The sequence below is a fragment of the Hypanus sabinus genome, chromosome 14, assembly GCF_030144855.1.
Source record: "Hypanus sabinus isolate sHypSab1 chromosome 14, sHypSab1.hap1, whole genome shotgun sequence".
In the NCBI taxonomy this organism is placed as follows: Eukaryota; Metazoa; Chordata; class Chondrichthyes; order Myliobatiformes; family Dasyatidae; genus Hypanus; species Hypanus sabinus.
The window spans coordinates 86,832,142-86,855,270 of record NC_082719.1 but is presented as its reverse complement, the minus strand read 5'-3'; the positions used below and the strand labels follow the sequence as shown (position 1 = coordinate 86,855,270).

Sequence of the window (23,129 nt, the reverse complement as noted above, 5' to 3'; positions counted from 1 at the left end):
TAGATAAGCCTACAAGAGGAGAGGCTGTACTTGATCTGGTATTGGAAAATAAACCTTGTCAGGTCTCTCAGTGGGAGAGCATTTCAGAGATAGTGATCACAATTCTATCTCCTTTACCGTAGCATTGCAGAGGGATAGGAAACAGACAAGTTAGGGAAATGTTTAAATGGAGTAAGGGGAAAACTGAGGCTATCAGGCAGGAACTTGGAAGCATAAGTTGGAAACAGATGTTCTCAGGGAAATGTACCAAGGAAATGTGGCAAATCTTCTTCTTCTTCTTCTGCCTTTCAACTCACAAGTGAGCATAGGCCATCAACAACGTCTTTCCAAATCGACCTGTCTTGCGCATGTCTCTCCAGCTGTGACCATGTCATTCCCACTGTCCTGGCGTCGGTTAACACTTCCCTCCTCCATGTGGACTTGGGCCTACCTCGATTTTGCTTGCCCTGAGGATTCCATGTGAGAGTTTGTCTGGTGATACTGATTGGGGGCTTCCTCGATGTGTGTCCTATCCAACTTCCTTCTCTTAATCTCTGTCTCAATTGGTGTCTGGTTGGTCCTTTGCCATAATTCTGTATTGTTCACATAGTCTGTCCATGTTAGCCCCAAAATCTGACGCACGCATTTGTTGATGAAGCTCTGGGTTTTTCTGATTACTTCTCATGTCAGTCTCCAAGTTTCAGAGCCATATAGGAGGACAAATTTGACATTTGAGTTAAAGATTCTCATTTTAGTGCTTAACCTTAGTTCTTTTGCCATCCAAGCTGGACGTAGTATTATAAAGGCTCCTCTAGCTTTTTGGATGCTGGTCTTTACATCCTCATCAGTACCTCCTTTTTTGTTGACAATGCTTCCCAGATAGACAAATGACTCAACTTCTTCGAGAGGAGCATTTCTCAGGGTAACTGTGTTGTTTCCTGCATTTACTTTTAGTAATTTTGTTTTCCCTGCATGAATGTGTAGCTCTAATTTCTGCAATGTGGAATCTAGAAGATCTGTTTTCTCTTGCATCTGAGCATGGCTGTGTGACAGTAGTGCTAAATCATCAGCAAAGTTAAGATCATCCAGCTGTCTGAACAATGTCCACTGTATTCCATTCTTCTTGCCATCTGCTGTTTGCTTCACAATCCAGTCCACCGCTAGCAGGAAGAGGAAAGGGGACAGTAAGCATCCCTGTCATACCCCGGTGTTCACCTTGAAAGTATCTGACAACTGACCTACATGGATCACTCTGCATTCCATCTCTTCATAGATCTTCTTTACCAAGTTAGTTAACTTCTCTGGAATCCCAAACTACCTTATCTCTCTACACAATGTCTCTCTGTCCAGGCTATCGAATGCTTCTTCATAATCTACAAAATTAATGTACAGTGATGTGTTCCATCCCAACACCTGTTCAATGATGATTCTAGGAGTTGCAGTCTGATCAGTGCAAGCCCTGCTTTGTCGAAATCCTACTTGTTCATCTCTAAGCTTCTATTCCACTGCATTTTTCAATCTCTCTAAAATTATTCTACTGAGAACTTTCCCTGGTACTGAAAGCAACATTATCCCTCTGTAGTTTTTGCATTCCTGGAGATCTCCTTTCCTAGGGATTTTAACTAGATGTCCTTTTCTCCAGTTCTTGGGTACTTCTGCTTCCCAGACCTCTTTTATGATGTTGTGCATCATTTCAATAGATATGTCTATACTGCTCTTGAGTGCCTCTGGAGGTTCTGCAGCTTTACCATCTTATAGGAGCTTGATTGCCATTCTGATCTCCTCTTTGGTAGGAGTGCCACAGTCTATCTCTAGGTCATTCTCTGCTTGTGGGATGACAGGTGGATCTGGTGGTGATGGTCTGTTTAGAAGTTGTTCAAAGTGTTCAGCCCACCTTTGAGTCTGGTCCTCAACTCCTGTCAGAACTTATCCTTCTTTATCCTTAATTGGTCTTTCCACTGGTTAAATTTGCCAGAGAGTTTCTTGATTGTGTCGAATAGTCCTTTCATGTTCCCTTTTGATGCTTCCTGTTCTGCTTCTTTTGCTAGGTCTTCAATATAGTTTCCTATGTCTATTCTGATGCTTGTTTTCACTTTCTTATTTGCTTCTGTATAGTTTATCTGTGCAACAGTCTTTGATGCCCTTGTTTTGCTTTTGTTAAGTGCATCCTTTTTTGCTTATCTTAGCTCTATTTTTCTGAGTGTTTCAGCAGAAATCCATGGTTTATGTTGCTGGCCTTTCTTACCTAGAACTTTTTCACATGTGCTGGTCCAGACATCTTTGGCTTGTTCCCAGATCCCCTCCACACTTGATTCTTCATTTAAGTTCTCCAAGGCTTGAAACCTGTTCTGCAATACTAAGTTGAATTGTTGTCTTTTCCCCTGGTCCTTCAGAAACTGTGCTGCATAGCTTTTCGTTTTGCTTGTTGCAGCATAATTCCTTTTAAGTTTGAGCTGAAGCTTACCAATAATAAGATGATGATCTGATGCCACATCTGCACCTCTAAGGACTCTGACATCCTGCATGGATCTTCTGAACTTCTTACTGATACAGATATGGTCTATCTGGTTTTCTGTTGGATAATCTGGTAAAATCCATATTGCCTTATGCATCTGCTTGTGAGGGAATATGCTGCCATATTACCATTTTGTTGAATGCACAAAGGTCTACAAATAGTTTTGCCTCCAAGTCCATGCTGCCCCACTATTCCTTCAAATCCTGTGTTGTCATTTCCAATCTCCCATGAAGATGGTGATGTCTCTTCTTTTCAGCTTCTCCAGGATTACTTGCAGTCTGTTGTAGAAATCTTCCTCGATAATGGTGCCCTTGTCATTTGTAGGGGCATAGGCTAACACAATGTTTAGACTTATTCCTAGAGAGCTGGTGCAGTGACAACAACTTGATGCTTAATGTCACCAAAACCAAGGAGATGATCGTCGATTTCAGACGGTCTCAGCCTGAGCACACACCCCTCAGTATCATTGGCTCCACAGAGGATAGAGTGGAAAACATCAAGTTCCTTGGGGTGCAGAACTCGGACAATCTCACCCGGTCCAGGAACACCACTGGGATTGTGAAAAGGGCCGAGCAGAGGAAACTTAAACAAGCATCACTCCCCACTAACATTTTAACTACATTTTACAGAGGTGTGGTTGAGAGTGTGCTAACCTTTTGCATCACAACCTGGTACTCCAGCTGCAGTGCTGCCAACAAAAAAGCCTTGCAGAGGGTGGTTAGGGGAGCAGAGAAGGTTATTGGGGTCTCCCTACCTTCTGTCCAAGACCTCTTTCAGAGTCGATGCCTCCAGAAGAAACAGTACATCATTAATGACCTCTTACACCCTCTCCATAAACTGTTTGTTTTTCTGCCATCAGGCAAACGTTACAGGAGCATCAAAACTAAAACCACAAGGCTACTAAACAGCTTCCTCCCGCAGGCAGTCAGACTGCTAAATAGCTGCTCTACCTGACTCTGTTTTGGACGCTTTTAACTTGTACTGGATACTTATAATTTGATTTAAACCGACATGTGACTGTTGTGTTTTACTATTTATTGTTGTGTTTACTATTTGTTGCGTTTGTTATGCTATGATTGCACTTGCCCCTGAGAAACGTTGTCTCATTCTGCCCTGCAGAGCTGGTTGGAATGACAATAAAGTTTTTGAATCTTGAATCTTATTCTCCTATTATTGGTAAGGAAGGATGCAGACACGATCCTGGATCCTGATATTTCCTAAGCCAAAAGTGATCCCTTTGCTTGTTTTGATAATATTAATCCTACTCCCTCAGTATGTGGTGCATTCTCTTCCATGTGTCATGAGTTGATGATAGTTTCCCCTGAAGTGAGTCATATTCGCTCTAAATTTGCGCATCTAGTTTCACAGAGTCCCATGATATCTAATTAATTGTTCTGAAATCCTTTTGCAGTTTGTAAGTTTTTCCCAGCTTTGTATGTGGTCCTCACATTCCAGATGCCAACGCTGGAGATCTTCTTGGTTGACAGTAGGTACTTTGGTGAAGGAGCTTCCTTTTGGCTTTCAATTCTCCATGTCATACAACTCTCCAAATGAGGCCCCACCTCTCCCAAGACTGGTTGGCTTGGTTTTGATGCTGCTAATGTTTCCATAGCAATAATTATTTTTACAGGATAGGGCTGCTAACCCTATGCCCAACCCTCCTTAGTCGCCTTCTATGACAGCAATGTCAGGGGGCAAATGTTCAGGGGATATTTGCCTGGGGTTCTGAATAGCTATGTTCCAATGAGACAGGGAAAGGATGGCATGATACAAGATCCATGGTGCACAAAGGCTGTTGTAAATCTAGTCAAGAAGAAAAGAAAAGCTTACAAAAGGTTCAAATGACTAGGTAATGATATGAATCTAGAAGATTATAAGGCTTGCAGGAAGGAGTTTAAGAATGAAATTAGGAGTGCCGGAAGGGGCCATGAGAGGGCCTTGGCGGACAGGATTAAGGGAAACCTCAAGGCATTCTACAAGTATGTGAAGAGCAAGAGAATAAGACGTGAGAGAATAGGAACAATCAAGTGTGACGATGGAAATGTGTGTATGGAACTGGAGGAATTAGTGGAAGTACTTAATGAATACTTTGCTTCAGTATTCACTATGGAAAAGGATCTTGGTGATTGTAGGGATGACTTGCAGTGGACTGAAAAGCTTGAGAATGCAGGTATTAAGAAAAAGGATGTGCTAGAGCTTTTGGAAAGCATCAAGTCACCGGGATTGGATGGGATGCATCCCAGGCTACTGTGGGAAGAGGGAGGAGATTGCTGAGCCTCTGGCAATGATCTTTGCATCATCAGTGAGAACCAGAGAGGTTCCGGAGGATTGGAGTGTTGCGGATGTTGTTCCCTTATTCAAGAAAGGGAGTAGAGATAGCCCAGGAATTTATAGGCCAGTGAGTCTTACTTCAGTGGTTGGTAAGTTGATGGAGCGGATCCTGAAAAAGCTTTGCAATCTTCTTATAGCCTTCTCCTGCTTTGTGGGCATCACTTATTTTAATTTTCATAGTGCTAGGCAGCTGCTCAGAGGAGCCCATGCTGCTGATTGTTGGGACAATGTTTCAGAAGTCAGGGTATTTCTAAAGCTTTGATATTTGCATCACCTGACCTTTCCTAATGACGACTGAGAACAAATCCATAGCCCTAACAAGCTAATTAAGGTCTGAAACTTTGGTAAAAGTTATCTGAGGGTTAATCTGGTAGGGTGCCCAAACTTTTGCATGGTGTCCCTTTCCTGTTTTTTCACTCTAAAATAGGACAAAACAAAAGTAATACATGTAACACTCGCTTCATCTAGTGGCTTAATCTAGGGGGTGATAACCCCACTGCCTGGCCAAAGTTAAGAAATCTTGTTTGGGTGGATGCTGCGCATTGAGTCCCTTGTTACAACTCACTAAACCTAATTTCCCTCGGGATCAATAAAGTATGTCTGTCTGTCTGTCATTGGATAGTCACCCTTTATCTCTCGTTATAACCCAAACATTGTTGCTACAGAGAAGCCATTACCTCATCAGTTAACATTACAGAGAAGCCATTACTTACACTAATCTTGCTTAAAATGTTGAAAAGAATGTTTCAGCTTTAGCTTTATGACTTTTGGAGATCAGTTCATCTTCTGCTAACTTAACTATTCACAGAAACAGAAATTTTGAGAGGGGTGCCCAAACTTTTGCATGCCACTGTAGATGCTGCTGAACTTCTTACTAAAGCTCCTTTTATACATCATAGCTTTGCTGATGGTTGTGGAATTAGAAATCTTGTTTCAAAATTGAACAGTATTCTGAAACCTCTTCCCTAAAAAGAGCAATTTGATAGACTCAAAATTTAGAAGTAGAATTTTATCCCTAAGACAAAAAGAAGTGGTTTCAGTCAGTTCTTTATTAGGGTGTAGGGAGTTATGAATTATTTGGACCTTGACCTTGCAAAACAAAAAAAAAACAGTGAGAATGTGGTTGTGCTGGAGGGAGTACAGAGGGGATTCACCACATATTGGAGAAACAAGATACTGTAGAACTTATCATCTATAAAATGAAACAAACAGTTTATATAACTCAGCCGGTCAAGCAGTACCTGTGGAGCCTCCAATATTTGGTTTTTCATCAGGACAGGGAGAGATTGAATAGGCTAGGTTTATTTTACCTGAAGTGAGAAAGGCAACTTGATAGGCATATATCGTACATATATGTCACCATATACAACCTTGAGATTTATCTTCTTGCAAGCATACTCAATTAATCCGATAATCATAATAGAATCAATGAAAGACACCAACACACACAAAATGTGGTGGAGCTCAGCAGATCAGGCGGCATTCCTGACGAAGGGTCTCAGCCCGAAACATTGACTGTTCATTTCCACGGATGCTGCCCGACCTGCTGAGTTCCTCCAGCATGCTGTGCCTGTAGTTTTTTGTGTGTGTGGCTTGGATTTCCAGCATCTGCAGATTTTCTCTTGTTTGGAAAAGACACCAAACTGTTCAAATATAAAAAGAAAAAAAATAAACAAAATAATAATAATGAATAAATAAGCAATAAATATTGAGAACATGAGATGAAGAGTCTTTGAAAATGAGTTCGTAGGTTGTGAGAGCAGTTCACCGATTGGGTGTGAGGTTGAGTGAATTCAGGAAGCTGATGGTTGAGGGGTAATAACTATTCCTGAACCTGGTGATGAGAGGCTCCTATACTTCCTGCCTGACGGCAGCAGTGAGAAGAGAGTATGACCTGGGCGGTGGATGATGATGGATGCTGCTTTCCTGCAACAATGCTCCGTGTAGATGTGCTCATGGTGGGAACAACTTTAGCCATGAAGAACTAGGTCTTATCCATTACTTTTTTTAAGGTTTTCTCTTGAGAGCATTAGTGTTTTTAGTCCAGGTTGTGATGCAGCCAGTCAATATTCTCTCCACTGCGCATCTATGGAAGTCTACCAAAGTTTTAGATGCCTTGCCAAATCTTTTCAAACTCCTAAGGATAATTCAGAGTAATACTGAGCACTTATTGAAATTCTATGTTTTAACACTCTTGCTGGCGCCACATGAAGCAAAATTAATTTTCAGTCCTTACAAGAAAAGGTTAGGCCTCTTTGTTTTTGAATTCTCCACTCCTATGAACAAGGCCTTTCCAAACCCTCTGACTGAATGTACCTGAATGTACTACAGTGACACAGCAAAGCAATACAACTACCTCATTGTTCCAGTAACTAGATTTCTATTCTGATCTCCGACATTGTCCATGTGGAGCTTGCATATTCTCCCTTTGATAACATATTGCTTCTAGTGCTCCAATTTCCTCTCACATCTAATATCATGCAGGTTGGTAGCTCAGTTGACCACTTGGTCCTTATTGTTTAGAAGGGTGGAAGAATCTCGGGATGAATTGATTGTAAAGTGAGGGAAATCAGCTACAGGGTCAATTACTGAGGGAAGAGGACTTCTCTGTGATCTGGCAGTGAATTTATGGGGTGAATTGTTCTTGTTTTAATTTGTTAAGAAGTATTAAAACACAAGAGGGACTATTCATTGAACCTTTAGCACTGGTCCCTGAATGTCAAGGATCCTGGTTCATTCACAATCAGCTGTCACTTCCTTCTAATCAGCTGACAATTCTGTTTCTGCCGCTCTCCTTGGCAAAGTAGTAGAATCATACCCGATTACGATGTTTAAGAGGCATTTTGATAGATAGTTAAAAAGGCAAGACCAGAAGGATACAAGCCAAGAGGTTAAGATTGGATTAATATTGATGGTGCCCATTGGTCTATGTGGTTGAGGTGGGCTTATTGGCCTCTTCTGATGGCAGTGACTTTCAGATATCAGCCACTCTCTATAAAACAAATCTTACCTCTCAGAGGAATGCAGCAGGCCAGACAGCATCAATGGAAAGGAGTAAACAGTTGACCTTTCAGGCCTGATGAAGGATCTCAGCCCAAAGCTTTGACTGCTTATTCCTTTCAATAGACGGTGCCTGGCCTGCTGATTTCCTTCATCATTTTAAGTGTATTGCTTGGATTTCCAGCATCTGTTGTTTGTCATTGGATTTGCCTTTCAGATCATATCTAAATGTTCTACTCTCTCCTTAAAGTTATGCCTTCTTCTTTTTGATATTATGGGAAATATTTTTTTGTTTTCTGTTCTACTTAGTCCTCTCATAATTTTATACAGTACTGAATGTGCTTTGAGAATAAATTGACTTTCATCTTTGAACCTTGAACTTCAATTCAGACAATGTTTACACTCAATTAAAAGGCCATTAAATGGAAATAACCAAGAAAGGAACTGGCATGAAAGGTTGAGTGTGCAGCAGAAGGATATGGAAGATATCAAAGACCTTATAATTGGTTTAGAAAAGTAATCTTAGAAGATCTTAGAGGGCAGTTGTGTAGGGTGTTTATCTGGCTGGACACTTTTGACCGTTGGAGTCTTGCAAGGGTTAGATCTGGGACCTCTTTTGTTTTGTGATGTACATGAAGAATTTGGACTAAAATGTAAGTACTCCAATTCATAAATCTTTAAATACATGAACATTAATGGAGCTGTGGCTATTTGAATAGATTGTCAAAGGATACATCTGGGTATAAATCATTTGGATGGAGAAATGACGGATGGAATTTCATCCAAAAAGATATGAAGTAATGCAATTAGGAGGTTAAATGCAAGAGGAAAGTATACAGTAAATAGCAGAACCTTTAGAAGCTGTCATGTTATTTTGCAGCTGTATAAAACTTTGTCTTGGCTATATTTGGAGTATTGTTTGGTGTTTTGGTAGCCAATAGGAAGAATATGGAGACATTGAAGAGAGTGCAGGTGTTCATGAGGATGTTGCCTTGCTTAGAGTGCATTAGCTATAAAGAGTGGCTGGACAAACTTGTATTCTTTTCTCTGGAGCATCAGAGGCTGAGAGGTGACTTGATACAATTATATAAGGTTATGAGAGGCATCAATAAATTAGATAGTCAGTGTCTTTTTCCCAGTGTGGAAATAACAAATTGTTGAAGGGAAAAGCGGAAAGTTTAAAAGTGATGTATGAGACTAGCTTTTTTAAAAAAAATATAGAGGTAGGTAAGTGTCTAGAAAACACTGCTATGGAAGATGGTAGAAACTGATATGATAGCAACATGTGCACACACACACAGATAACAGACCATGTGCAGACAAATGAGATTAACAGGATCAACACAGATATTATGGGCTGAAGATCCTGTGAGAGCAATATGATAGTGTCGTAGTTAGCGTGAGACTTTACTGTATAGTAGTTAGTGTAGCACTTTATGGGTCTCGAAACATCCTGACATTGTCGCAGCAAAAAGTGTGGTCAATGCTTGTCATGCCAAACTTAGAAGGAGCAAAACAGAAGAGCTATGAGACAAGTTCAAGACAGCAAAGATGAATCTCTTTGCCATCTACGACCGACTGAAGGAAGAGGAACAAACTGAGAGAATTAGAGGGGTAGAGGCTGCTAATGAAGACAAGCAGCATGGAGAAGCATGGCGCCTAGTCAAAGAGATCAGCAGACGGAAGAAGTCCCCATTGGGTCAAATAAGTGGGAAAACAGCAGAGGACCATGTCCTGACATGGTTTACCCACTTCAAGAACCTGCTGGGAAGCCCTCCAACGATCACAGAAGAAGAAGAAGAAGAAGAGGACACACCCACAATACTAACGCAAATCGACATCGATGATGGCCCATTCACCATTGAGGAACTGAAGAAAGCCAGCTATGCACTCAAACAGGGCAGGAGCGCTGGACCAGATGGGATACCACCAGAAGTCCTGAAGTACTGCGACCTGGACAACATCTTGCTGGACATATGTAATACAGCACTGATGAAAGGCGACAAACCAGAACAGTGGTCACTCTCAAACATTATCCCTGTCCCCAAGTCTGGATCCCTCACGAAGACAAATAACTACCACGGTATCAGCTTGACCTGCATCTTAGCAAAGCTATACAATCGGATGATCTTGAACAGGATTCACACCGCCATTGACCCTAAGCTAAGATTCAGTCAGAATGGTTTTCAGCAGAAGCACACAACAGTATTGCAAATACTTGCTCTCCATAGATTCATCGAGGGAGTCAAAAAATAAAAACCTACCAGCCATGCTTACTTTCATTGATTTTTGCAAAGCTTTTGACTCCATTCACCGAGGTAAAATGCTGACGATCCTGAAAGCTTACGGAGTGCCAGACCATCTACTGAGAGTAATAGAGTCCAGCTATACCAAGACCATGGTGAAAGCTGTATCACCAGATGCAGAAACAGCAGTGTTCGAGCTCCTAGCAGGTGTGCTGCAAGCAGAAAGTCTAGCTCCCTACATCTTTACAATTGTCTTTGATTACACTCTACGTCAAGCTACCAAAGATCATGACAATCTTGGTTTTACCATAGAACCAGGATGAACCAAAAGGGTCAGACCAGTTATGCTCACAGATCTCGGTTTTGCAAATGACATAGTCCTGCTCTCTGACCAGATGGAGGAAGCACAGCAGCTACTGACAAAAGTGGAAATAGAGTGCAATAAAGTTGGACTTCACCTACACGCGAAAAAGACAGAATATATGGCGTTCAACTGTGACAAAGGTACTCACAAGACCATAAAGAATGATACCATTAAGAAAGTCTTAGACTTCAAGTACCTCGGGTCAAGAATGATGAGTTCGGAGAAGGACATAAAGATACAGAGGTGCTGTCGTGGAGGGCTATGAATGGCATGAAGGAAATCTGAAGGTCAAACCTGAGCAGAGGGCTCAAAAAGAGGATCTTCATAGCAGTCATAGAGTCCATTCTCACATACAGATGTGAGACGTGGACACTCACCAAGACCATGAGAAAGTCACTAGATGGTTGCTATACACGAATGCTCCGGATGCCTCTTGATGTGAGTTGGCAACAGCACATGACGAACATCGAGCTCTATTACGACCTACCAATGCTCACTGCTAAAATCGAGGCGAGAAGACTGCAACTAGCGGGGCACTGTCTATGCCAACCTGGGCTACCTGCCAACCTAGTCATCAGATGGGAGCCCAAGCATGGGAGGATGAACACTGGGTGCCCATCCAAGAATATGGTGAACACGCTTCTAGAAGATAGTGGTGTGGCTAATGTAGATGAACTGAACATACTGATGAGGGAAAGGGAGGAGTGGAGAGTCCACCATCGTTCCTGACGCTGGCCCCCCTAGGCCTGAGTCGACATAGTAGTAGTAGCTTACAGTGTAGTAGTTAGAGTGACACTTTACAGTGTAGCAGTTAGAGTGACACTTTACAGTGTAGTAGTTAGTATGACTCTTTACAGTGTAGCAGTTAGTGTGACACTTTACAGTGTAGTAGTTAGTGTGACTCTTTACAGTGTAGCAGTTAGTGTGACACTTTACAGTGTTTCCATCACAGTGTGATTTCTGCCACTGTCTGTAAGGAGTCTGCCCATGTCTACTTGGGTTTCCTTCAGGTGCTCCTATGGTTACCTCCCACATTCCAAAGACATACGGGTTAGGGTTAGTGGGTTGTGGGCATGCTATGTCGGGTGCCAGAGGCATGGTGACATTTGTAGGCTGCCCGCTGTACATCCTTGGACTGTGTTGGGTTTGATGCAAAAATCACATTTCATTGTATGTTTTGATGTATCAATGTACATGTGATAAATAATATTAATCTAAACCAATTCTGTGCTGACTCTCTTAGATTCTACATTCTACTGTCGCAAGACCAGGAATTGTTGAGCTATAAAATTTGGGTGGTGCTGGGATCCACTCACTGACTTCTCTGGTGATGAAGGAAAGCTGTTGGTTGATGTTACTTAACTATGAATAAAAAGGTGAAATGAGGAACTAAGAAATTGTGGTCCCAAGAAGCAGAATGACATAAGTTAAGTTTAGTATTGATGGGACAACTCTACAAATGTTTCCTAAAGATGGAAGCTGACAAGGAAAAACAGGAACACAGGCAGCATATCATCATGATTTGCAATTGTTACAAATCAGCAACAATAAATATATGATTTGAGACAAGTTTTTTTATAACAAATAAAACATTTATTAAACACTGTAAAAAAATCCCAAAAGTAAACAAATGACTAACTTAACCGAAAGTCGGCTGCTGTGCAGCAGCTTGAACAGTTCTTAAAGTGAGAATGCGAAAACAGTTCTTATAAGTAGTAACGCCAAAGTCCAATGTTTTACACAGTCCATTAAAGGAGAGACTTCTTCAAAATGATTTAAATTCTCTTTTGTGGAGTTACTGCTGATCCCAGCCGAAGTATGTTAATTCCCCGGAGGACTTATGATTGACAGAAATAAAATGACTTAAAGGCACTGACCTTTCTTTGACGAAACTTTGGACCTAACCCTCTGCTCTTCTTTTGGCAAAGCAAGAGTTATCATGGATACTCGTTACTAATTCCTCGTGCAAAGATTAAACAAAGGTCGAACCTGCTTCACAGCCGGCGTCAACTTTCTTCAATCTTTCAACTTCACGAACCTCGACGAATCTTCACTCTCCAACTTGTTTTTAACTGGCAGTATTGTAGCAAAACTGCCGACAATAATCTTTGACTTAAGGTAGAAAGTAAAACTCCACTTTTAAATGAAACTGCGTCATAATATCGGAATACGCAGCAGCATGGAGTCAGTGGGGAATTCAGCCACGAGCTGCCCACATCAGAGGCTGAGGTTCTCCTTTTATACCCAGTTGAAAAAAAACTATCACATGACCTCCCACTGGCGGGAAAATTACGTCACTCCCCCGTCACAAGACCATTACCTCATGTCCAGCATAGCTTCAACTACATCAGAGTCACGTGACAGGTACAAGATACCCATGGGTACGTAACACAAAAAATGGAAATCTGTTGTTATAAATAGGAAGAGACGGGTGTAAAGTGACAACATGTTAAGAATGATAGTGTGATTATTCAAGTTATGTATTATGTTTTCTTAAGGGGTTGAGTATTGGTGTAGAAACTGATCTGGAATCCACATCTACTGGTGCAATGTGGACTGCACAGTAAGGACTGGCTCTGGCTGGTGGTTGGGTCTTTTAGTCGTATTGAAGTACTGGATTATTGCTTATTTTTTGGACTCCCTTATGAAAAAGAGTCTATGCAAGTTTTAAACTCATTGATCCTAAATAAATTGGAGTCTGGAACAACTGCATTTATTTATTCTTTTATTTAACTCTTCTTGATATGACAATGTAAAGAAATATTGGTTTAATTTCTGGTCAGTCCTCTATGGATATCCTTCCAAATATGGTACCAGCAGACTGAGATTTAATCACTCATTAAATATTTCACACCCTGTTGCAATACTTTTCATCAGAATAGCATTAAGAATATCAATCAACAATATTATTAGTGCAAACACGAATCATGTCAATAAAGTCTAGCTTAGGTGAAGCTTGAGCTAAGTTTTACATTTGTTAAATGGCTCAATTATTAAAAGTAAGTATGAGATTGAAATGCTATCACTGTTTTCTACAGTCTATACCTCATTTATTAACAATTAAATAACCTCAAGGCACACTAGGGCTTAACAGCCAAAAGTCATCATTATTTTTTTCTAAATTGCTCCTTGGTATGATCTTCACGTTCCATTTAAGAGATATGCAATTCTCCAAGGAAGCACAATTCTAGGAGAACATGCCATAAGTATTTTGTCCACACAGGGATCTACCTTTATGTTTGTGAATGAAAGCACTGATATTCCATTTATACGGATGGATATTGAAATGCAGATGAAATTTTTTTTCTGCAAAACTATCAGGTACTCTATTGTAATTTTAAAAGTTTAGTGTTGTCAGATTCTTTTATGAAATCTCCTTGACCATACTTCAACTTGGCATCATTTGTTGCTTTAGTTTACTTCTTTTTGCAGCTTGGCCTGCATCAGAATAGATCGCTCAAAGGCCTTTCACCAGATGATGGTCAGGGACTGAAAAATGTTGGCAGGAAAATCGAGATGGGGCTTTGTAAAGGGATTCTGGTGAATTTGAAATCCTAAAAGTAGATCCTGAAACAGGATTAAAAAGGTGGACAAAATATATATAAAAGCAATAAATAAGTTTTCGGATGAAAAACTCTTCCAAGATGGCGGCATGACGCAGCTTGCAGCGGCCGCTCCGGCACTGATTATCTGTTATTTGTGAAGCGGGGTGCTGTGTGCAATCATAATCAATTGAAAATGGTCTTGGGAGCATGGAAGAACATTGGGAAATCTCCAGGAAGACCTTCTTCGTTGCTGCTGCTGCTGTGAGGTCTGGGCCTCTGCTGAGAACACGCCCCCAGTCCTCGGGGTCGTGTTGCTGGTAGCCGTTGGCGGGGCCGTCTTAATACACTCGGCAGAAGATGGTGCTCGGAGAAGCTGTGCCGGAGGGGATGGTCGGAGGCTCGAAGGTTCAATGGACTCGGAATCCGCTGCGATCAGGTCGCTTTCAGAGTGTGCTGCGTCTGCGAGGCTGGGTTTGACAGAGCTTTTGCTGTATGCTGCGTCTGTGTGGCTGAGTCGGGCGGTGCCATGGAAGTCCATAGCGGGGGTATTCCCTTCTGCCGCCAGTGTGGGATGGCAAGTCTGTCGGGACCCTGGGGACTTGTGGAAACTGTGTGTTTTTTTTCTTTTGAACATAGTCCTATAACATCTTTGGACTATTTTTACAGTGCCCATAGTCTGTTATTTTATCAATTATGCCATTGTTTGCACTGTTGTAACTATATGTTGTAACTATGTGGTTTTGTGCAGGTCTTGTAGCTTTAGTTTTTGGTCTTGTTTGTCTGGTGGATTTGGAGCTCCTTTCCGGGGAACGCGCTAAGATGGTAGCGTGATATTAATACGCAACAGCCTCTCCGGACTCTGGATTGGGGATTGCCAAACGTTATGTGGATTTTCTGTTGTAGTCTGTTTTATCATATGCTTTTGTGATATCATTCTGGAGGAACGTTGTCTCATTTTTTAACAGCATTGCATTTGTGCTTTCTAAATGACAATAAACTGAATCTGAATCTGAATAAATGCTGGAAACAGATCTGGCTGTATATGTAAGGAAAAAAGTATAATGATCGAGGTGAATGGATATGCATTAAACTCAGTGGGTGGTAAGAATGAACAACTTTTAAGCAAGCAAGGTTAATAATGGGATTGGGTGATAAAATGATAAGTGTGATGATCGTTCAAGGCAAAGAAAAGTTGGAATAAGATGAGCAGAAAAAATTATGACTGGATATAATGATTCTTGGATGCTTGGTTAAAATGGAAACAAGTAGATAATTCTCCAATCATCCATGCATGGTGACACAATTGATTTGTGCACTTTTATTAATTTAAATATACTCCACTTTCCATTTTGTGTTTCAGAAATCCTATGACAGAGTATTATTGGTGGCTAATAAGTTTCACTTTGTGAACAGAGTTTTTCCTGGTATTTTACTTTACTCTTGTCATTCAAGATACCTAAAGTAAACAGCACCTAGTTAGAAGTTCATTCTCTGTTAGTAGATCAAAGTACATGCGGTAGAAATTTATTTAAATAGGTAGTTCAATGTCTTTTGACCAACTTTCCAACAAATTTAAGTTACCTAAATCTAATTTTTTTTAGATATTTACAAATCAGAAATTTTTATATAAAGTTCTACCATCCTTCTCCAACTCAACTTTGATAGATTTTTCAGATATGGTTTTTACCTTGAATCCTTGTCAGAAGGGATTAGTGGCTCTTATTTATAATATGATTATGAAGATACAACCAGAAATATCAGGTAGAATTAAACAAGAATGGGACAAAGAACTTCAATATAATATATCAACAGAAAAATGGGAAAAAATTCTACAAATGGTTAATTCTTCTTCTATATGTGCTAAACACGCTTTAATACAATTTAAGGTTGTACATAGAGCCCATATGTCTAAAGATAAACTTGCTCGATTCTATTCTCATATTAACTCTCAATGTGACAGATGTCATTTAGATGCGGCCTCATTGACCAACATGTTTTGGTCATGTCCCACTTTACATGACTATTGGAAGGACATTTTTGCTATTATTTCCTCAATTTGGAATATTGATTTACAACCTCATTTTATTACTGCAATTTTTGGTATACCAAATGAGGATGGTAACCGGTTTTCCCCTTCAATTAGACGAATGATCGCCTTTGTAACATTAATGGCCAGAAGGTCTATCTTACAAAATTGGAAAGAAGTAAATCCTCCTACCACGTTTCAGTGGTTCTCTCAAACTATGTCTTATTTGAGCTTAGAAAAAATTAGAAGCACTATTTTTGACTCATCAATTAAATTTGAAGAAACTTGGGGACCGTTCATTCGACATTTTCATATGAATTAATTTGGTCTTTTCCAGACCTTTTCTCTTTTTATTCTTGTTCTGGTATGGAGTTCCGGAGTTTTTGACACTATCATATACATATAAGCTGTTATTATTGCCCATGTTGGTTTAGTTTAGGTTTAATTTTTTTTCAATATATATTCTTTTTTCTTGCATTTTTTTATATTTTTTGATGATTATTCTTATTATTTTTCATATATAATTAATATAGGTTAGATTGATTAATGTACTATTTTTTGCTGATATTTTAATAAGATATTGTTATCTTATACTAATTCAACTTTAAGTCTAATGCACTCATAACCTATTCAATATTATGATATGTTTTATATATATGAAATTCAATAAAAAGATTGAAAAAGAAAGAAATTTATTTAAATAATTGCAATCAAAATCAGTGATCTTTTGAGAGTTGAAGTAAACTACTTCAGAACTATTTTGTACATCTTTCTCTGTTCCATAACCAGAAGACTATATGATATAGGAGCAGAATGACTCCATTTGACCCATTGAGTCTTCTCCAGCATTTCATCATGGCTGATCCAATTTTCCTCTCAACTCCTAACACTTGTGGAAATTTTAACCCCTTGTTGCTAAGTGAGATCTAGGAAAAAGTCTCTAGCTGTTCATTCTATCAATGCCGCTTATGATCATGTACACCTCTATCAAGTTATTTCATCTTTCATTCCAAAGGGAAAAGGCTTAACTCATCTATTATCTATTATCTATTCAACCTATTCTCATAAAACATGCTGTTTTTCATTAAGCAGACAAAATACATATCCCATGGAGCTTGTTTTTATTTTCTCAACAGGATATACATTTGAATAAGTTAGAGATTTAGATGTAATTTGCTTATTAATCAGTCATATAGATTGTTCAGCATCAGAAGCAACAGAATTCTTTTAGATTGGAATTCCCATTCTAAGTATGAAGTTAGGCAACAAAATTCTGCATAATCCACAGCTTGAAACAAATTCTGTAAAAATATATTTTCAGTAAAATGGACATCAAAAGAGTCTAAGTTCATTTGGCCCCTTGAAAATTTACTGAGATTTAACTTCTATTGTTTGACATTCGTTGAGCACATCAACATGGATCTCTCAACCATCAGACACTTAAACTAGTGGGGATAACTTCACTCAACTTCATTCACCCCATCACTGAACTGTTCTCACAACCTATAGGCTCACATTTAAGGACTCTTCATCTCATGTTCTTGATATATTATTATTATTTCTCTTTTGTATTTGCACAGCTTGTTGCTTTTTGCACTTTGGTTGTTTTTCCACCTTCCTGGGTTTTTCATTGATTCTGTTATGTTTCTTGGATTTTCTGAGTATGCCTGCAAGAAAATGAATCTCAGGGTTGTATATGGGTACATATACTTTGATAATAAATTTACTTTGAACTTCAAACTTTTCTATTTTTGCTGAAATTTTCATTTAGCCTTAATTATATTCACAGCAAATAATGCTAAACTGGCTGATTTTTTCATGGAGATTTTAGTTTAATAGAATTGTATGGGAATTCCAGCAAATGCTCAAATAATTTATTGTGCATTACAGTTTAGCTTCTCATCAAACTGTAAATAACATTTTGTTGACTAACTTTGATCACCACAACTGTTATAAAGAGTCATTGCTAATGTTGATAAAAAGAAAAGATGGCTGATTTTTCACAGCAGTAACAATAGGCCACATGGCTGTTTTTCTCATTTGCAGAACAAGTCATCTAAGAATTCACACTCTGTGCAATATGATGTCATCTGACATTTTTGCTTGAAAATAAGACCAGGTTGGACAAATTGGTCTTCATAGTGCTAGAATGGGCCCAGTAAGGTAAATTTCATGCTTACACTTAATTCATCAGAACCTACTTTCTATTGCAACCATTATGGCACCAACCACTTAGCCAAGTCCTCATCCACCAATCCTACTCTGAGATCTTTGACTGGTTGAAGTCCATAATGCTTGCTCTAATTTATTACTCTAGCCCTGGTCTTGCCTGAGCTTCCTGCATCTACCAACTGTAGCCACTTGACTTTGCTAGCAGATGCCATTTCCAACTCTTATCCCCATTCAGGTCACCAATGCAAACCTGGGGTCCAGTCAGGCCTTTGGTCATTGGCCCTCAGTCCCTCCAGAACTGAACTTGCTGCTAATTAACCCTGAAATTTGTAATCCCTTTCTACAAAGTCAAAGACTTTAAACCTCTTAGAATTCTGTACTGTCCTAAGTTCCTAAGCTTCAGAACACTAACCCTGGACCTGTTTGCTTCTCTATCTCACATTCTTCCTTAATAACATGATTTAAAATCTGCTTTAGCTTTTATCCTTTCCTACATTCTGTTTTCTAATTTTTCCTTCAGACTCAAGTCATTCGGACCACACACACACACAGCAGGAGATACTGTTTGTTTTTTCCAGCATAAAGTACAGAGTGTTAATGAAAGAAATGGTGCAATAAGTACACGTGACATAATTGTGCCAATGATAATAAAGACTCCTATTCATTCTCTCAAACATATCACACCTAGATTATCAGCCATAATATCTTTATGTCTCAGTGTCAAGCATCATTTGGTAACATTCTGTTGAAATGTTTTTATAAATTAAACCTGCAATGTAAACATAATTTTGTTGTGCAACCTTCCTAATGTAAAATGAATTTAAATGAGTCAATATTATGTAATGTTCACTTATATCTCACAGATACATGCAACAGGGCTCTCAAGATGGTGCTGTAATATGTCAAAAAAGACCCAGCATGCAATTTACACTTTGATACAAATCACACATTTATTTTCAGTCCTATTTTGTAATCGGTATTTCTGTGAGTACACCACTTTGCGCTAATTAAAGAGCTTGCAAGTGCAAATGCTGAAAACCAACAGTCGGCATCCATATAAAATAATTTGGATAATGATCCTCAGAAATGAAGACTAAGTGAGCAGTCACCAGTTAATAAAAGTAACTGTAAGCAATGATTGTAAAAGAGGGAAGGTGAATGTAATGGGAGAGAATCAGAATGAAAAGACGATGAGACAATACATTATTTTAACTGAGTCCCAAATGTTTCCCTTTTTTTGGGCCTCATGAGGTGGTCTTACATGTTCTTGATTGCAAGGGGAGTCAAAGATTATGGGAGAAAGCAGTAGAATTGAGTTGAATGGGATAATAATTCAACCATGGCAGGAAAAGCTCGATGGTTGAATCGTCTAACTCTGCTCCTGTGTCTTATGGTCTCCACTTTGGAGAAACCAAATGCAGATTGGATGATTTTAAAGAACACTAACAGTCAGTCTGCAGGAGCTTCCTCATGCCTCCTATTTGAAACTGCTATGCCAATCCCACTTAGAACTATCTGCTTGTGATATTCACTAATGTATCAACACCATGTGCAAGCTTGAGGTCAAACACCTCACATCTGCCATTTTGTATTTTTGAAGCTCTCTGGGATCAATATAAAATTTATTGAATTTAGTCATCTTGTTTTCCATGACTGCACCAGAACTGACCTTTACTGCTACAAATTATCCATCTATGTTACTCTCTTAGTATTTCTCCTTCCATTATTGCAGAGTCACAAACTTATTTGAAAGACAAAGAAACATCATCATCCTCTATCTGCCCTACTACATATTTAACTTGGTCTCTCCTCCACACAGATATTTTATGTGTGCAACTCACTTCTCCTGTCAACTTCTCTGCGATTTAAAAGCTTTATCATCTCTTTCCCAGTTCTGATGAAAGGTCCTGCACTTGAAATATTTAACATTTCTCTTTCCGCAGACCTTGCCTAACCTGCTGTGTTTTCAATATTTTGCATAGAACTTTGCACAGTACAGGCCCTTCTGCCCATGATGTTGTGTTGAGTTTTCAATCTAGTCTATGATCAATCTAACCCTTCCCTCCCACCTGGTCTTGCGTTTTTCTTTTATCCATATGTCTATCTAAGAGTCCAATAGTTCAAATTGTTCAATTTAATATCAGAGAACGTATACAGTAGACAACCTGAAATTCTTACTCTTTGCAGACATCCACAAAACAGAAAGAAAACAAAGAATGAATAACAGAAACATGAGAGAGAGAGACCATTGCTGAGGAAGAACAGGGTCGTTTAGGGGGCCACATCCCAAAGGCATACATCCTTCAGGCCACACCTGAAGATATTGAAATACCAGGCCGCTCATGGAAACCTGCAGTTTGAGGTACAGGTGTAGATCATGGACCCCAAACACCTTGAAAAGAAAAGAAAAATGTGTGAAAAGATGAATAAACTGTTTCGTGGATGAAGTGGAAAAAGTCACCATTGTCGACGAAAACCTCTGACACCATGTTTTCTAGCTCCTTCCCTGAAATGTCACTAAAATGTCTCTAATTTTTCTGTTTTATTTTCAAATTTTTAACATCTGTACCACTTATTTTCTAACCAGTAGATATTGCCACATTAAATTAAGGATATAAAATCAAAAGACATGCATTTATTCAGTCTTTTTCTCAATTCTGGAATATTCCAAAATGTAAATGATAAAGTTTTGAAGTTTTATAGTTTTAGAAACTTGCCTGTCCATTTGTACACATGTTTTCCCAACATTATTGGCCAATTACTTCAATTGATGAATAATGATTGGCCAGGGTTTATGTGATAAATCCCCAATACTTGGACTTGTTGTCATGAAATGGTTAATGACTGTTTCAGACAACAGATGGGACCTTTTTTTAAAGGTTATAAGGTTGCTTGTCATTGGAGATTATGGGGCTTTTTAGCACACTGGTTTATCAGGCTGTTCAGTGGCATGTCAGTTCTCCTTTGGGAACTCAATGGAATTATGCTGATGAAGCCTGAATGTGAAAGTGTCTCTGGATTTCAGATTAGCTAAACATTCATTCCATATATTGTCTATGTAATAAAATGTACAGAAGTTTGAACAGCCAACATGACCAGCATAATGTTAAATCAGTTGTTTAGTGGAAATAATTTGTTAATTAGTGTTGAAGGAATTGGAGAAAATTCTGGACTGCGATTTAAAATGATAATTTGAGGTTAAGGAATCTTTAGAGAACTTTGAATTTGGTCTAATGTTTTAAATACAGTAAATACCAGCAAGCTTTTCCCACTGATGATGGGTTGGATGACAACTGGAGGTCATGGGTCAAGGAAGAAAGATGAAAAGTTTAAGGGGGACATGAGGGGAAACTTCTTCACCCAGAGGGTAGTGAGAGTGTGGAAGGAGCTGCCAGCACAAATGGTGTATGCGAGCTTAATTCCAACATTTAAGAGAAGTTTAGATAGGTATGGACGGCTATGGTCCAGCTGCAAGTCCATGGGTCCAGGCAGTTTAAATAGCTTGGCACAGACTAGATGGGCTGAAGCACCTACTTCTGTGTGGTATGTTTCTATTACTCTATGACTCTATTAATTTGAGTAAGTTCTGTACTATGACAACTATACTTCTGCACTTTGGAAACGTTCTTCTTTTAACTTCTAGCTCCTCGCCCACTGCTTCAATACTCACATTCAAATTACCATTCAGCCTCAGTGACTAATTCACACAATTACTATTCTCTCCTGTGGCAAGATGGTCCAGGTTACATTTCATCCTCTACTCACATCAACTTACTTACTGCCTGTTATGCTGCTGGTGTATCAGGCTACAGTGTAGGTCGTCCATCTCTGGCTGTGTTCAGAACTTCCTTTATCATGTCAGTAGCTTCGTCTAGGTTTTTACTGACGTCAGTTATACAAGGAGAAGACTCACGAATACCATTGCACTCTGATGTAGAAGGATTCTTTATTGCTGTTTCCATAACAGTTTTATTTGACCAGTCAGGGTTGTTAGCTTGAGCTGAAGCCCTGAATGTGGAGGTTTGGCCTCTACCCTTTGACCTATTTAGCATGGGTATCCCTACCAAGAGCAAAAGCGTAAAGACCTGATTTCAGCCAGCATTGCTGGTCATTGAGGCTTGCAAGCCTCCAAACAATGACAAGGTTGTGGTCAGCTTGGAGGACTCACACCAACACTGCCAACAACAAAAAAAAAAATTGTCTCCCTCTCAATGCAGCAGAAAAAATGTTCTGTCCGGATGCATAATGGCATATAGGAGAGGGAGTAAGAAAGAATGTCTGGGGTGGGTGGGTGCTTGGTTATACTGGCTGCTCTGCACTTGACCGCAAGGAACATTAGAGAGTTGTGGACTCAGCTCAGCGCATCATATGAACTAAACCTCCCCTCTGTGGACTCTGTCTACATTTCTTGCTGCCTCAGTAAAGCAGACAACATAATCAAAGACCCCGCTCACCCCAGGCGTTCTCCTTTCTCCCATCTTCTATTAGACAAAAGATAAAAAGCCTGAAAGCACGCACCGCCCAGCTGAAGGACAGCTTTCACACCGCTGTTATCAGACTTTTGCATGATGACCTTCTGTATGATGACGTGGAGTCTTGTCCTCACAACTTATCTTGTACTTAATTGTTTACCTGCCTTGCACTTCTCAATAGCTTTTACTCTTTATTCTGCATTTTTATTGTTTCTAGCACAAAGTACTGTGTAATGATTTAATCTGTATGAACAGTATGCAAGACCAGCTTTTCATTTTATCTTGGTACTGTACATGTGACAATAATATACCAATACCATCAGTACGGTGTTGCTCCCATTAGTGAGATGTTAAGCCACAGTCTCCTTTGAAACTGCAATCCTATGTTTCTTTTCTGGTGAAATATTAAGTTTGATTGCCTATGAGATGTGGACCTCAATGAGGAGGCCAGGTTTTAGATGAGAAGAATGGACAAGAAC

General features: G+C 39.5%; 1 pseudogene; it reads right to left on the bottom strand.

Moving 5' to 3' along the window:
* Positions 1-287: 287 nt before the first annotated feature.
* Positions 288-4,104, bottom strand: LOC132404508 (uncharacterized; annotated as a pseudogene).
* Between the last annotated feature and the right edge of the window lie 19,025 nt (positions 4,105-23,129).